Here is an 18,073-nt window from a genome sequence, read left to right as displayed (position 1 = left end):
CTTTTGTATCTCTTCCCCGATGGGGGAGCGGGTTTGCAGGAAGAATGTCCAGGTTATGAGGTTCTTTGTGCACATACCCTGCTTTTCTGAGGGAGAGGAAGTGTAGGGAGAGTCCATGGATGGAGGCTTGTTTCTCTGATGTTCTCTGCTCTCCAAAGTTCTCTGCAGTTCCTTACAGTCATGGGCAGAGCAGTAGCCATACAAAGGCGTGAAGTATCGACGAGAAGCTCAGAGACCTCGGCCTTCACCCTGCCTTGTGTAGCTGGATCCTGGACTTCCTGTCAGATCGCCAGCAGGTAGTAAGAGTGGGCTCCATCTCCTCTGTCTCTCTGACCCTCAGCACACATACCCCACAGTGTTTTCTCTTTGGCCCTCTCCTTTACTCTCTGTGCACCCATGACTTGTGTTGCCACCCACACCTTCAACCTGCTAATGAAATTGGCTACAGCACTACATTGATTGGCCTAACCTCAAATAATAACTTTCAATCGATCAAATGGCTCCCGACAAGGTTCGGTCCAAACATACTTTTCACACTTCTTCAGGAGATTGGTCAGAGAAAGAGCGATAGCAGCAAAGTTCTTACGAAAATATCCATCCATTCCCAGAAACCTTCCAAGAGCCTTCTTATCAGTCAGAATAGGAACTTGAGAAATTGCCTGGACTTTTGCCCGAACAGGAGCCAACTTGCTTTGACCAACAACATAGCCAAGACAGGTCACAGTGGCATGGCCAAATTCACTCTTAGCTAACTGTAAGGTCGTCCTGAGAAAGCCTGTCAAACGGCTTCTCTACTGCAGAGATATGCTTTTCCCAAGTGTCACTCCCTGTGGCTAAGTCATCAATATAGGCATCTGTGTGTTCTAACCCTCGAATTACAGAATCAATCATTCTCTGGAATGATCCTGGACCATTTTTCCTTCCAAAAGAGAAAACATTGTGTTCATACAACCCAGAAGGTGCCACAAATGCAGAAATTTCTCTACCTCTGTCCGTCAATGGATCACACCAATACTCTTTCAACAGATCAATCTTTGTAAGAAATTTATCTTTTCCAGACTTATTGATGCAATCATCCTCCCTAGGGATAGGAGAGGATTCTGTTTTTGTTACTGCATTTACCTTCCCATAATCAGTGCAAAATCTAACACCACCATCAGGTTAAGGCACAATAACGCAGGGTGAGCTCCAATCTGATGCCAAAGGACTAATAATACCATTTTCATCATATATTCAATTCCTTGCTCAGCCAATTTACACTTTTCGACGTTCATGCAATATGGGTGTTGTTTAATCGGTTTGGCTTGACCAATATCTACATCATGTACTGCGACTGTGGTTTGCTTGGGAACATCGTGAAATAAATCTTTAAACATCAGGATTACTTCTTTCAGCTGTTGTTGTTGCTTTGGCTGCAGATGAGCCAACTCGTTAGCAATGTTTTCTGGAACAACCGAGTTCATTAGCCTAACTGGGATCATGTTTGGCTTGTGAAAATTCTCAGACGAGTCGATTGTTTCATTCTCAATATGTTTTGACAACAACTCACAGACGGTGCCTGCTTGTCAAAATATGGCTTTATTATATTTATGTGTACCACCTGTGTTAGTTTACGTTGGTCGGGTGTTTTAATAGCATTATTCAGATCATTAATTTGAGAGACTATTTCAAGCACCTTATCTCCCATCTGGTATTTTCTTTCTCAAGCCCACTTATCACTAGACTACAGACTTGGTGTAGTTTATTCTTGAACTTCTAAACAGAGTCTAACAAGTTAACATGTACATCCCTATCAATCCACTGTTCCTTTAACAAGGACAAAGTTCCCCTCACTATAAATTTTTAAAAGGGTTCACCGAATGCAGTTATAGGGCAGAGTGGGGCCACTGGGGTGACCTGATTCGGTTTACCCACAACTTGACAAGTGCGACAGCTTCTGCAAAAGGTCACAACATCTTTCCTCAAATTAGGCCAGTAGAATTATTACATAACTGTTTACAGTTTTATTCACTCCAAAATGTCGACCTAATGGCATACTGTGGGCCAAAGTTAAAATTTCAGCCATATAACTTTAGGAACTACAACTTGGTGAACAATTTCCCATTCCTCACTTGCTGGTATAGCAGGTGGCCTCCACTTCCTCATTGACACTTCATCATGAGATAATACCCTACTGGCACATTCTTAATCTCATCATCTGAGAGGGCTGTTTCTTTTAAAGCTTCAATCTCAGGGTCTCGGTTCTGTTCTGCTATAAACTCCTTCCTAGAGAGGGATAAATCTTTCTCATCAGACTTACGACTGAATCCTGTTGAAACAATGAAGGCAGAAATTCCCTGACAAGTCATCATAACCTGAATCCCGATTTTGGCTATCATGGGTATCAGAATCATGCTGCACAGATTCGTCTGCGTTGGCATACTTTTAGCCATACTTTGAGTTCCTGCGCAGGAAGGATAAATGTTAAAATCCATCTGTGGGTCGTCAGCGGTTGTCTAATATAACGCTGTCTAATATAAGTGACTGAGAATCCCCAGTAACTCGAAGAATTTTTGGTAGTTGGGTTGACCCTTCCTTTACTAATACAAACCCATTTGACATAAAATGATCAAAAGCCTTCTTAATTCAGTCAGAGTTCTCAGTCCATAACTGAGCCTCAACAGAATGTTCGGAACCCTGTGGGTTTTTAGGTGCGTCAACAAACTGAACACCGGCATTTGGGACTGGCTTCTTTTCATTTTTCTTATTCAGGATAGAACAATTAGCCATCACATGACCAGCTTTCTTACAATAGTAACAAGCAAGACCAGAATATTTCTCTTTCAACTGCTTCCCTTCATCCTTACTCTTGTCACTAGTCCCAGCTGTAATTTTTGGTTTACCCTGGTGATCTCTGGCACTCTTTTGGAAGCTCTTATTTGGGATAATCTTAACCTTATGAGTAAAAGCAAACTCATCTGCTATTCTATCAGACTCCTGCAAATTGGCAGTATCCTTTTCATCTAAATATGTCTTTATGTCGTCAGGAGCACACCTTTTGAATTCTTCAATTAAAACTAACTCTTTCAAGCTATTAAAATCATCATATACTTATCATCATCATCATATATGTGCACCAGCGATCAAAACACACAGACTTCTCATAAGCAAATTACATATGTCCGGTTCACAGATTTCCACAAATTTCAAAACTTTTGCCTGTATGATTCTGGGACCAACTCGTAAGCTTTGAGCACAGCCTGTTTCACTATGTCACAATCAGCTGCTTCATCAACTGTCAAAGCAGAATAGGCTTGCTAAGCCTCCCCCTTTGTAAGAGAACCAACCCTCTTTTGGCCACTTTAAATTCTAAGCAACCTTCTCAAAATGCTGTAAGTATTTATCAACCTCTTTCTCATCAAATGGAGGTACCAATTTAATTTCCTGACTAGCCTCAAACTTATTACCAGAGTCTAACGCTAGACCCCTTTGCTGAAATCACTGTATCTTTTCCAGCTCGAATAGCCTCTGTCTTTCTGCTTCCTCCTTCTGTTTTTCTGCCTCCTCTCTGATTTTCTGCCTCTCTAGCCTCAAATTGCCTCTGCCTTTCCGGAGCCTCCATCTTTAATTTTTCTAACTTGTCCTGGAGCTCAAGCTCACTAGGTTTACTTCCAGGAAACACGTCCAACTCCTCCACTTTAAACACACCCTCAGATACATAATGTTCAGCTATTACCCTCTGCATCTGTTCCCTCCTCATTGTCAATTTCAACATAGCAAGTTTTAACCTTCCAGCAAGACTCAACAACTCAATCCGTCTGGCATCCTCTAATGCCTCAGAGGTTCCCGCTTCCAAACAATAATCAGCATCCGCTGCTGATTTTCTACACACAAACATATCAAAAGGGACTTCCCCAATGAAATCGATAATTAATGACTACGCCCCCATAGCTGTTCATATCCCAGATGCAGGCCCCAATTTTGTTATGAATCGTAAAGCTTTAGAAACGAATCAGCACCAATAGACTACACCTGGAACAACACACACAAAATACTGGTGGAACACAGCAGGCCAGGCAGCATCTATAAGGAGAAGCATAGTCGACGTTTCAGGCCGAGACCCTTCGTCAGGACTGCCTGAGACTGCCTGACAAAGGGTCTCGGCCTGAAACGTTGACAGTGCTTCTCCTTATAGATGCTGCCTGGCCTGCTGTGTTCCACCAGCATTTTGTATGTGTTTGAATTTCCAGCATCTGCAGATTTCCTCGTGGAGACTACACCAGGAGTCTGTTTTTGATCTTAAAACTATCTTTATTAGAATCGACTTATAATATATAAACTTAAGCAAGATAAACAAAAGTTAACAGTGTTATGTGTATATATGTGTGTAAATATAAATCCAAAACTATTGAGCTTGGGGAGAACAAGGCTTGGAGTCTTGAGATGGTAAAGTATGAAAGTTCAGTTCAACCACAGAATAGGTGATGAGAGAGATATATGTAATCCAGGGTAAATGTCGAGAGAAGGCAATTATGTCGAATTCCACAGGTTCCATGGTGGTAAAACAAGAGAACAGTCACTGTAGATATTATCTGTCATCCTTCCAAATCCACATAATAATTATCACCCAAAGTGACTTGTCACAAGGCGTATCATCTTCAAGTGAATTACCACACCACACCCAGGCAAGCGTTAACACATCGGTGGTCTTCACATGATACCCCAAATCAGATCCACTCCTATGGATCAAACGAGGTGACAAGCACACATACGATGTATGATGAATCGATAATTAACCCATACTTGCGGGCATAGGAAAATTCCAAACAGTGACCCTTGGCACCTATTTCCCTTGTATCGATCTTTCCATTTTTCCTCCTTCATCTCCGTCTGACTCTGAGTGTCTGTGTCCTCAGTTAAAACTAAACAAGCTGTGAGTGATGTAAACAAGCTGCAAGTCAGACTGATTAAACTTCCTAATCTCTCTCTCTTAAAATGACAGTCCACAGCAAACAAAACCTAGGGATTCATAACAACTGACTGGTGTGCCAGTAGTTGGAATGACTGAGTGAATCCTATCCCACATTCTCAGCAGGTGAATGGCTTCTCCCCAGTGTGAACTCGCTGATGAATCTGTAGTGTGGATGACTGTGTGAATCCCTTCCCACAGTCTGAGCAGGTGAATGGCCGCTTCCCGGTATGAACTTGCTGGTGTGCCATTTGGTCAGATGACCGAGAGAATCCCTTCCCTGAAATTCAGCAGATGACCAGCCTCAGCCCAGTGTGATCGGACTGGTCTGTCCGCAGGTGGGATGCCAAATAGAACCCTTTCTCACACACAGAACAGATGAATGGCCTTGCCCAGTGGGAACTTGCTGATGTACCTTCAACTGAGATAACCGAGTGAAACCATTCCCACAGTCTGAGCAGGAAGGATGGTCGATTGAATCCCTTGCTCCACTTCTTAAGTATCGGGACAGAGACAGCAAAATTGCCGTGCCGTATCGGAGATTCGTGGAGACAAATTCCTTCTCGTTTTTAACCTGTAAAAAGATTTACATAATCCATCAATTGGTTTAGGACAACATCTGAGATGAAATTACTTGAGTTGCCGAGGTTTGATCTCGTATCACACTGTTACAGTGATGTTAAACCCAAGTTGGACAGAGAAATCATCTCCTGACTGTGCGCAGTGCTGGTATCTGGAATGACCATCAATTCTCTGATGCTCTTCCTGTCTCTATAAGAATGGGGCATTTCTACCATCTCGAATTTGTGCCTTGGCTCAGTTTGACTCTCTCTAATGCTCGTATTCCCTATTCCTGCTGAGCAGCACGGGTGCCTGGCCCCACAGTATCTGAAATGCAAATAGTCTTTCTTGACGTGCTGCTGGGAATTCTTTTATGTATTATTAACTTAAAGTGCCACCATTTTAACGCCATATAAAAAATTCCTGCTGAGATGAATGGTTGGTCCACACAGCTGTTACAAGTTCATAGAGTACATATTAGAATTATTTCAGGATCCTGTCACAGTCGTAGAAAAATACAAAACAGAAACAGGCCCTATGGGCCATCGAGTTTGTGTTGAACCATTTAAACTGCCCACTCCCATACCCCTGCCATCCAGGTACCTATTACAAACCTCTTAAATGTTGAAATCGAGCTCACATACACCTAAAAAAGGCTCTAAGCATAAACAAGGAAATTATGCAAACAACATTTCCAGAAAAGTTGGGATATTTTCCAAAATGCAATAAAAACAGAAATCTCTGATATGTTAATTCACATTTACCCTTATTTTACTGACAAAAGTACAAAGAAAAGATTTGCAATAGTTTTACTGAACAACAATTGTATTTTGTAAATATACACAAATTTAGAATTCGATGGCTGCAACACAAACACACTCAACAAAAGTTGGGACAGAGGCATGATTACCATTGTGTTACATTACCTTTCCTTTTAATAACATTTTTGAATCGTTTTGGAACTGAGGATACTAATTGTAGTAGATTTGCAATTGGAAATTTTGTCCATTCTTGCTTGATGTAAGACTTCAGCTGCTCAACAGTCCGTGGTCTCCGTTGTCTGATTCTCCTCCTCAAGATGCGCCATATGTTTTCAATAGGATATAGATCTGGACTGTCAGCAGGCCAGTCAAGCACACGCACTCTGTGTCTACAAAGCCACGCTGTTGTAGCCCGTGCGGAATGTGGTCTGGCATTGTCCTGCTGAAACAAGCATGGACGTCCCGGGAAGAGACGTCGCCCTGATGGCAACATATGTCTCTCTAAAATCCTAATATATGCCTCAGAGTCAATGTTACCTTCACATACATGAAACTCACCCATGCCGTGGGCACTGATGCACCCCCATACCATCACAGATGCTGGCTTTTGTACCTTACACTGATAACAATCAGAATGGTCATTTTCACCTTTGGCACAGAGAACTCAATGCCCATTTTTTCTTAAACCTAGCTGAAATGTGGACTCATCTGACCACAGTTCCACAGTCTTTCAGTCCATCTGAGATGAGCTCAGGCCCAGAGAACTTGCTGGCGTTTCTGCATAGAGTTGATGTATGGCTTCCTCCTTGAGTAATACAGTTTCAAGTTGAATTTCTGGATGGAGCGACGGACTGCATTAAGTGACAATGGTTTTCCGAAGTACTCCCAAGGCCAGATGGCTATAATTGTCACAATAGCATGACTGTTTCTTAGGCAGTGCCGCCTGAGGGCTTGAAGATCACGTGCATTCAACAGTGATTTCCGACCTTGCCCTTCACGCACTGAGATGTCTCTGAATTCTCTGAATCTTTTCACAATATTATGTACTGTAGATATTGAAAGACCTAAATTCTCTCATGAATTTTGGCACAAAGGGGTGAGCCACGACCCATCCTTGCTTGCAAAGACTGAGCCTTTGATGGACGCTACTTTTATACACAGTCATGATACCTCACCTGCTACCAATTAGCCTGCTTCATGTGGAGTCTTCCAAACCGGTGTTACTTGAATATTCTGTGCACTTTTCAATCTTATTTTAACTCTGTCCCAACTTTTGTTGAGTCTGTTGCAGCCATCAAATTCTAAATTTGTGTATATTTACAAAATACAATTAAGTTGGTCAGTAAAACTATAGAAAATCTTTTCTTTGTACTTTTGTCAGTTAAATAAAGGTTCACGTGAATTAACATATCACAGATTTTTGTTTTTATTGCATTTTAGAAAATATCTCAACTTTTTTGGAAATGGAGTTTGTACACTGCTTTGAGGATTTGTTGGAAGTATACAGAATTATAAGGGTATAGATAGAGGTATTTGCAAGCAGCATTTTCCACTGATGTTGGGTGGGCTGACAAGCAGAGGTCATGGGTAAGTGACTTCACCATTTATACAATACAATACAGGCCCTTCGGCCTACAATGCTGTGCCACATATTACTTACTTTTGAAATTACCTAGAGTTTCCCATAGTCCTCTATTTTTCTGCGCACCATGTACCAGAAGCCTCTTAAAAGACACTATTGCATCCGCCTTCATCACAGTCGCCGGCAGCCCATTCCGGACACTCATCACTCTGCGTAAAGAAACTCACCCCCCCCGTGGTGATATCACGTGCCAGGACGTGACTGGACAGAGTTCTGAGAATGCGCAGAAATGAAGAATGATCGAGAAGCATGGCAGTGTAAAACGTGGTTTTGTTGCTGTTAAATAAAAGGTCAATTCTTCCCTAATATAGTTTGTTATGAGTAACCCACGGTCCGTATAAAGAACACAACACCCCTGACATCTCCTTCGTACCTGCTTCGAAGCACCTTAAAACTGCGCCCTCTCCACTGGTTTTCTCTTGTTTGTGATTGGAGGTAGAACAAAGAAGATTTTCTCAACTGGTGATGTAAAAGATTTTGTTCCCTTTCTCCGAGTTCCTAATCCTTGCATTTAAATAGCTGGATCTCAGCTCTGTTTGAGAGATCCATCGGTTCCCATTCCCTCAGCAGCCGGAAGCTTCCCAGGGCCTGTGTACGGATCGTGGGGCTGAGAGAAGGGGAAGACAGCAGGACTGTCCCGGGATTGTGGGTCACGGTGTCCGGCATCAGAGCAATTGTTCCACACTCGGTGTTTAAGATAGCCGCCCGTAGATTCATTCTTACCTTGAACGCTCCTGCTGAGTCCTTTTGTGTACAGCGTGCATGCGATCTGAATACGTCAACAACCTTGACGCCTGCGCATTTGATTGGTGGTTCAGAGGCAGAGAAATTTTAAACGCACTGTTTTATGGGTAATCACGGTGCCATAAAAAGTTCCTGCAAGCACCGGTTCTATGTCCACACCTCAGGGTTTTTTCTGTGTAGAAAACTCAGCAGCTCTTTTAACGTAGAAAGCGGCTCCCAAAAACAATATCAACAGGCATTCTGTTTATCTAATGCCGAAGTACAACCCTCTTACAAATGAAGATATAAAACACAAACGATTCTGCAGTTGCTAGAAATACAGACACACACACACAAACCCACAATGCTGGAGGAACTGTGCAGTTCAGGCAGCAACTGAGCAGAGGAGTCCACAGTCTAGGCATACTGAAGGGCTCGGCCTAAACGTTGTCTATTTATTCCTCTCCACATCTTCTGCCTGATATGTTGATTTCCTCCAGTATTTTGCAGAAATTAACCACTTTTTTTTCAATCAAGCAGTTTCCAAATGTGTCTGATCTTTCATTTGTAGCCACATCCTGCAGGTTCGGTTTGTCTTCTTCCTCCTCCTTGTAAACTCCAGGCCCCATCTCTTTCTGGAGCCCCAAATCCCTGACTGGCAACTTGGTTTCTGACTCTGCTCCATTCACTCGCTAGTCTGCTGTCAGACTTCAGATGTTCATTGTAACAACCCAGCAGTTCGAAGCGAAGACCTTTGAAATTAGTGAGAGTGACCTAAAACGTTGAAAAGGGCGGGTAAGAAGGAGTTTAACCAACTTCGTCCTGAGCCCTGAACAACGTCACAACCACAGTGAGCTCATCGTCTTGTTCAGCAGGAGAAAATCATGCAGGAAATTCATGCAGGTGTATGAGATGATGAGAGGCATTGGTCGTGTGGATAGTCAGAGGCTTTTTCCCAGGGCATAAACGGCTAACACGAGGGGGAATAGGTTTAAGCTGCTTGGAGGTAGGTACAGGGGAGGCGTCAGAGCCAAGTTTTTTTTTAAACAGAGAGTGATGTCTGTGTGGAATGCACCGCCAGCGTCGGTAGAGGCGGATAAAATAGGATCTTTTAAGAGACGCTTAGATAGGTACATGGAGCTTAGGAAATAGGTGGCTATGCGGTAGGGTAATTCTAGACAGTTAAGAGACTAAGTTACATGGTCGGTACGATATTGTGGGCCAAAGCATCAGTAATATGTTGTAGATTTCTATGTTTCTGTGAAATTCAAGGGAAATCTCCTATCCCACGGAGTAGTGACTAGTTGCAATCTGTCATCTCAGGGAGGGTGAGAGGGGAACGGCAGGGATAGATTTTAATATACTGATATGGAACAGAAAAATGGACAGGGATCAGCTGGGCCGAGTGGTCTCTCGTGAGACACGGGATTTGATACAAACTGATTTATCTTTCACAGCTCCACAATATTAAACACCAGTATAGTTTAAGGCTAACATCAGCAGAACCGACTCCTCCAATGCTCAGTGACCAGGGTTCAGTCCTGGGCGCGATGAGCAGCCGCAAGAACTGCTGAATCTGACAGTAACGGTCCCTCATAAACCTGCAGCTGCCTTCAGTCACCGTGATGGTTAAACATTTAACACGGAGCTGATTTGAACTTCCTCCCTGATGTGAAGTTTCTGGTGTTGCAGCAGCTGGGATGATTGAGTAAAACTCTTTGCTCACTCCAGACAGAAATGTGGCCTCTATTTATTGCGAACTCACCGGAGCATCACAAGGTGGATTAACTGAATGAGTCTCTTCACACACACGGAGCAGGTGAACGGCCGCTTCCCAGTGCGAAGCTGTTAGTGTATTTGCGATGGCCGACTGAATCCCTTCCAAAATGAGAGCCAGTGAATGACGTCACAGTGCTATAACGTCATAGCGATGTATCCAATCAGATCACGGACATGGACACGTGATCGGGCTCTCCTTGACGCGAGTGGGGCGCTGTCTTCTCCAACATCTCTGCCTCCACATTCAAGGACCGGAGGCATTCAAGCGATGGTGACCTGACAGATACAGCAGACTAACGTGTTTGTGAGTCGCATAGACAATTCCTTTGCCTTTTCTACACTGTTAAAAGCTTACAAAGCACGTTGGAGGGTGAAGGACAACATTTCAACTCAGGTAATTTTACTCTCCATGGTGCCTTCTGAAAAAAACTGTCACAGCTCAGAACAAGTTGGAGGAACAAGACTTCATCTTCTAACAGGCTACAGTTCCGGCATCAGGCACAACATCAAACTCTCCGCTTCCCTCTCTGTATCAAAATGGATCATTCCTCCCCTTCATCAGTCTGTGACTTGGCTCAGTCTGTCTGTCTCCTTCGCGTTCTGAGCATGCGCCACACACCTACTGAGATCACATTTTATTTACACGGCTGCGACTGGAGACTTTCTGATTATTATGTCCCTCCCGGGATTTGACGGTTGTAAACTCCGAGTTAGCAACGGTATTGAACATCGGGAGTAGGTGATTAGGCTTTTTCGTTGGAGATCGATAAACTGCCGGTAGTGTGTGTCTGGATGAGTGGGTCATTTTCAGACTGGAAGGAGGTAGCGTTTGGAGTACCCCAGAGATCAGTCCCTGACCACAATTGTTCACAGTTTAATGTCCTGGCGGAGGCAGCGAGATGTGAGATGCCCCAGTCTGCTGGTGACGCAGAAAGAGTGGAATTGGGGGAGGGGAGGCTATTCACATGCAATTTCGTAGCTTTGCAATCAGTACATAGTGCACTGTGGGGCTGCAGTGGCGGGTCCCAATCTGCTAAGTAGATTTGCTGACGGCACTACATTGATCGACCGAATCCGAAATAATAACGAGGCAGCCGACAGAGAAGAAGTCATCACCCCGACACAGTGGTGTCAAGAAAACAACCTCTCCCTCATTGTGACAAAAACACAGGAGCTGGTTGTGGATTACAGGAGGAATGGAGACAGGGAACAAATTCAACATTTCCAAGTCTGTTATTGACACAAAATGCACATTTTAATATTGATCATGGCACAATGTATTTTATATATTGTTAATGACATAAAACATATTTATAGATTGTTACTGACAGAGAATCGTATAATTTGTGTTCCGCGTGTTATCTGAATGTACTTGCCTGTGATGCTGCCACAAGTCAGTGTTTCTCTGTCCCTGTACCTTCCCGTACTTGAGCACTTGGCAATAAATTCAACAGGTCCTGAGAAATCTCAGTGAGATTTGATTAGTGATGATCATCTTGGCAGCTCTGTAGGTCGAATGTATGAGACAGTACACTGTTAAATGTAAAACCCTGAACAGTGTTGATGATCAGAGGGATCTTAGACTCCAAGTTCATCGCTCCCTGAAAGAGACTGCACAGATTGATCGGGTGGTTAAGAAGGCAAATGGCATGGTTGTCTTTCTTAGTTGAAGCATTGAGTTCAACAGTCGGGAAGTTGTGTTGCGGCTGTTACGAGCCTGTGGTCGTACTGTGACTGTTTCTTTAAGAGCGCCGGCGTGAGGAGGCGGGACTATGACGTCAGTCACAGGCTGACAGCGCTGACTGTGGACTGAACCATGAGAGAGAGAGAGAGAGAGAGAGAGAGAGCGAGAGAGAGAGAGAGAGGAGAGAGAGGAGAGAGAGAGGAGGAGAGAGAGAGAGAGGGAGAGGGAGGGAGAGAGGGAAGAGGGAAGAGGGGAAGAGAGAGAGAGAGAGAGAGAGAGAGAGAGAGAGAGAGAGAGAAGAAAAGCTGATCGCTTTAGTTAGTCGCAGCAGATGCTTGGAACTCTCCTATGCCCACAAGAGTGGTTTGATCATCGGTACACGGAAACACAACGAATGTGTGTGGCTGTCACTTCGTATAATCCATAGGAGTGGATTGTGGAATATCTTGTGTTAACCCTTGCCTGGGAATGTTGTGTGGTAACCCCTGGAAGACGGTATTCATGTGACAGGTCACTTTCGCTGATAACTCGTCTGTGGACGGATTCAGCGGATAAGAACTTCGACGGTGGTTGTTTTGAAGTAACGGCCTTTTCTCTACGTTTCACCTTGGATTACAAATATCTCTCTCCCATCATTTATTCCGTGGATTACTGAACTTTCCTACTTTACCATCTCAAGACTCTGAGCATTGTTCCCTCACGCTCGATAGTCTGGGAGTTATATTTACACATATATACACATAACACTGTTAACTTTCCTTTATTTCGTTAAGTTACTATATTATCAGTCGATACTACTAAAGATAATGGTTTTAACATCAAAACCAGACTCCACTGTGAACTCTATTGCTGCTGGTTTGTTTCTAAAACGCTACAGTTTGTAACACAATTTTATAAAACTAGTTAGCCCACATCTGGAGTGTTTCATACAGTTCTGGTCGCCCCCATTCTCGGGAGGATGTCGGGGCTTTGGAGAGGGCGCAGAAGAGGTTTACCAGGACACTGCCTGGATTAGAGGGCATGAGCTATAACGAGAGGCTGGACAAACTTGTGTTGTTTTCTCCAGAGCGGCGCAGGCTGGGGTGAGACTGGATGGACGTTTACAAGATTACGAGAGGAATAGATCGAGTGGACAGACGATATATTTTTCCTGGAGGTTGAAATGTCTAATACATTTAAGGTGAGTGGAGATGTGAGCGGCGTTTGCGTCTTTCCACAGAGTAGTGGGTAAACGGACATCTGTCTGGGGGTGAGAGACCAAAGCGGCCATGTGATCCCGTTTCCTGTTCACGTTTCTCTGCAGATCTGCAGCATCTGCGGGTCACTGCTCTACCTATACGTGGAGCTTTATCTTTCCCCGTTCAGACAAGGCAGTGAGATCCGGATCTGTCACGTCCTCTCGTTGTGGTGGACAATATGGTTTTTTTCCGGCAATATTTTCAGCATGTTTCATTCCACTGTTTTCACCTGCTGAAGTGCTGCCGATGTTTCTGGGTGTCTGACCCACTTATGTGAGAATTTAGCATTTATAATTATCTGAGCTTCTCATAAATGTGTACAGTTCAGTTAAGCTTCACTCCACTACTTCCAAAGCAACAACCCAGTCAGTCAAACAGTCGGCACAGTTAAAATAGTTTATTACATCTTTTTTTCATTTTGTACTATTTATATAATTTAACAATGTGATATTAATATTCTTATATTAAATCACAATTGTTAAAATCTATGGTTAAAAATTAGGTTCTACTTCTGAACGTATTTCATGACATATGCCGGTGCTATTAAACCTGATTCTGATGTTAATATGGGAGACCCACCACCAGTCACCTGATCCCACTTACCGCAGATCGTAATGAGAGATTAAAGCCTTTTCTATTTACTTGCGTTCCTCAGAAAGAGAACTGTTCAGTTTCCTTCTGTGGTTCCAGAGCAGAAGCTCAGTCTGTCTAATATTTGCACACAATTAAAATGGGGAATTTGTTTATTATCATCATGTACTGAACGACAGTTCAAATCTTCCCTGACGTACCATCCACACAGATCGATACATTACAACGGTACATCGAGCTGATATACGATAAAACAATAACTGTAACAAAGCATTATTGCTGCAGAGAAAGTGCAGTGCAGATAGACATATGGTGCAGGGTCACGTCGAGTTACATTGTGAGGTCGAGTCCATTTTATCATTCATTTGGCTTATAACTGCAGACAGGAAGCCATCCTTCAGCCTGGTGTTACGCACTTTAAGGCTTTTGTATCTCTTCCCCGATGGGGGAGCGGGTTTGCAGCGAGAATGTCCAGGTTATGAGGTTCTTTGAGTGCATGGCCTGCTTTTCCAAGGGAGGGGAAGTGTAGGGAGAGTCCATGGAGGGGAGGCTTGTTTCCCTGATGTTCTCTGCTCTCCAAAGTTCTCTGCAGTTCCTTGCAGTCATGGGCAGAGAAGTAGCCAGACGAAGGCGTGAAGTATCGACATGGAGCTCAGAGACCTCGGCCTTCACCCTGCCTTGTGTAGCTGGATCCTGGACTTCCTGTCAGATCGCCGGCAGGTGGTAAGAGTGGGCTCCATCTCCTCTGTCTCTCTGACCCTCAGCACACATACCCCACAGGGTTGTCTCTTTGGCCCTCTCCTTTACTCTCTGTGCACCTATAACACTGTGTTGCCACCCACAGCTCCAACCTGCTAATGAAATTGGCTGACAACACTACATTGATTGGCCTAACCTCAAATAATAACTTTCAATCGATCAAATGCCTCCCGACAAGGTTCGGTCCAAACAAACTTTTCACGCTTCTTCAGGAGATTGGTCAGAGGAAGAGCGATAGCAGCAAAGTTCTTACAGAACTTACGATACTATCCATCCATTCCCAGAAACCTTCTAAGAGCCTTCTTAGCAGTCAGAATAGGAACTTGAGAAATTGCCTGGACTTTTGCCCCAACAGGAGCCAACTTGCTTTGACCAACAACATAGCCAAGACAGGTCACAGTGGCATGGCCAAATTCACTCTTAGCCAAGTTAACTGTAAGGTTGTCCTGGGAAAGCCTGTCAAACGGCTTCTCTACTGCAGAGATATGCTCTTCCCAAGTGCCACTCCCTGTGGCTAAGTCATCAATATAGGCATCTGTATATTCTAACCCTCGAATTAGAGAATCAATCATTCCCTGGAATGATCCTGGACCATTTTTCCTTCCAAAAGAGAAAACATTGTATTCACACAACCCAGAAGGTGTCACAAATGCAGAAATTTCTCTACCTCTGTCCGTCAATGAAACACACCAATACCCTTTCAATAGATCAATCTTTGTAAGAAATTTAGCTTTTCCAACCTTATTGATGCAATCATCCTCCCTAGGGATAGGAGAGGATTCTGTTTTTGTTAATGAATTTACCTTCCCATAATCAGTGCAATATCTAACACCACCATCAGGTTAAGGCACAATAATGCAGGGTGAGCTCCAATCTGATGCTGAAGGACTCATAGTACCATTTTCAGCATATATTCAATTCCTTGCTCAGCCAATTTACATTTTTCAACGTTCATACAATATGGGTGTTGTTTAATCGGTTTGGCTTGACCAATATCTACATCATGTACTGCGACCGTGGTTTGCTTGAGAACATCGGGAAATAAATCTTTAAACATCCGGATTACTTCCTTCAGCTGTTGTTGTTGCTTTGGCTGCAGATGAGCCGACTTGTTAACAATGTTTTCTGGAACATCCGAGTTGATTAGCCTAACTGCGACCATGTTTGGCTTGTGAAAATTCTCAGACGAGTCAATTGTTTCATTCTCAGGGTTACCAGATTCATATGTTTTGACAACAACACTCACAGATGGAGCCTGCTTGTCAAAATAGGCTTTATCATATTTATGTGTACCACCTGTGTTAGTTTACGTTGGTCAGGTGTTTTAATAGCATTATTCAGATCATTAATTTGAGAGACTATTTCATGCGGTCTATTGAACTTAGCCTGAAGTGGATTCATCAATATTGGAGATAAGGCAAGCACCTTATCCCCCACCTGGTATTTTCTTTCCAAAGCCAACTTATCAAACCAACACTTCATTGTGTTTTGAGAAATCTTTAAGTTTTGTCTCACTGGACTACAGACTTGTAGTTTATTCTTGAACTTCTACACAAAGTCTAACAAGTTAAGATGTACATCCCCATCAATCCACTGTTCCTTTAACAAGGACAAAGGTCCCCTCACTATAAATTTTAAAAAGGGTTCACCGAATGCAGGTATAGGGCAGAGTGATTCGGTTTACCCACAACTTGACAAGTGTGACAGATTATGCAAAAGGTCACAACATCTTTCCTCAAATTAGGCCAGTAGAATTATTTCATAACTGTTTACAGTTTTATTCACTCCAAAATGTCGACCTGATGGCAGACTGCAGGCCAAAGTTAAAATTTCAGCCATATAACTTTAGGAACTACAACTTGGTGAACAATTGCCCATTCCTCACTCGCTGGAATAGCAGGTGGCCTCCACTTCCTCATTGACGCTCCATCCTTGAGATAATACCCTACTGGCACTTTCTTAATCTCATCATCTGAGAAAGTTGTTTCTTTTAAAGCTTCAATCTCAGGGTCTCGGTTCTGTTCTGCTATAAACTCCTTCCGACACAGGGATAAATCTTTCTCATCAGACTTACGACCTGAATCCTGTTGAAACAATGAAGGCAGAAATTCCCTGACATCATAACCTGAATCCCGATGTTGGCTATCATGGATATCAGAATCATGCTGCACAGAACCGTCTGCATCGGCAGACTTCTTAGCCATACTTTGAGTTCCTGCGCAGGAAGGATAAATGTTAAATTCCATCTGTGGGTCGTCAGTGGTTGTCTTAGTTGTCAATAGCGCTGCAGGAACAACTTTAGGTCATTCCCTAACAGCAAACCAACATCTTCCAATGGTAAAATGGAGTATAATCCGATTTTAACAGGTCCCGAAACCAACCCTGACAGTAAAGTTACCTTGTACAACGGCACAATGCCTTTAATAAGATTTACCTCACCAGTGTTAAATCTCATCACCAAACTTTAGAATGCTGTCTAATATAAGTGACTGAGAATCGCCAGTAACTCGAAGAATTTTCACTGGTTCTTGGGTTCACCCTTACTTTACTAATACAAACCCATTTGACATAAAATGATCAAAAGCCTTCTTAATTCGGTCAGAACTCTCAGTCCATAACTGAGCCTCAACAGAATGTTCAGAACCCTGTGGGTTGATAGGTGCTTCAACAGACTGATCACAGGTATTCGGGACTGACACCTTTTCCTTTTTCTTCTTCAGGACAGAACAATTAGCCATCATATGACCAGCTTTCTTACAATAGTAACAAGCAAGACCAGAATATTTCTCTTTCAACTGCTTCCCTTCATCCTTACACTTGTCACTAGTCCCAGCTATAATTTCGCGTTTACCCTGGTGATCCCTGCTACTCTTTTGGAAGCTCTTATTCTGGGTAAACTTAAACTTATGAGTTAAAGCAAACTCATCTGCTAATCTAGCAGACTCCTGCAAAGTGGCAGCATCCTTTTCATCTAAATATGTTTTTGTGTCATCAGGGACACACTTTTTGAATTCTTCAATTAAAACTAACTCTTTCAAGCTATTAAAATCATCATATATTTATCATCATCATATATATCATCATATATGTGCACCAGCAATCAAAACACACAGACTTCTCATAAGCAAATTACATATGTCCGGTTCACAGATTTCCACAAATTTCTAAACTTTTGCCTGTATGATTCTGGGACCAACTCATAAGCTTTGAGCACAGCCTGTTTCACTATGTCATAATCAGCTGCTTCATCAACTGTCAAAGCAGAATAGGCTTGCTAAGCCTCCCCCTTTGTAAGAGAACCAACCCTCTTTTGGCCACTTTAAATTCTAAGCAACCTTCTCAAAATGCTGTAAGTATTTATCAACCTCTGTCTCATCAAATGGAGGT

At 43.0% G+C, this 18,073-nt stretch overlaps 1 protein-coding gene across 1 annotated transcript in view; it reads left to right on the top strand.

Moving 5' to 3' along the window:
• The window catches only part of LOC132386585 (gastrula zinc finger protein XlCGF26.1-like), a 146,123-nt gene that overhangs the window by 60,576 nt on the left and 67,474 nt on the right, over positions 1 to 18,073 (top strand). The gene's annotated exons all lie outside the window — the stretch shown is intronic.

This window comes from Hypanus sabinus, unplaced genomic scaffold, assembly GCF_030144855.1.
Source record: "Hypanus sabinus isolate sHypSab1 unplaced genomic scaffold, sHypSab1.hap1 scaffold_122, whole genome shotgun sequence".
Classification (NCBI taxonomy): domain Eukaryota; kingdom Metazoa; phylum Chordata; class Chondrichthyes; order Myliobatiformes; family Dasyatidae; genus Hypanus; species Hypanus sabinus.
Note: the sequence above shows the minus strand (reverse complement) of the source record. Positions and strands in the feature narration are given on the sequence as shown.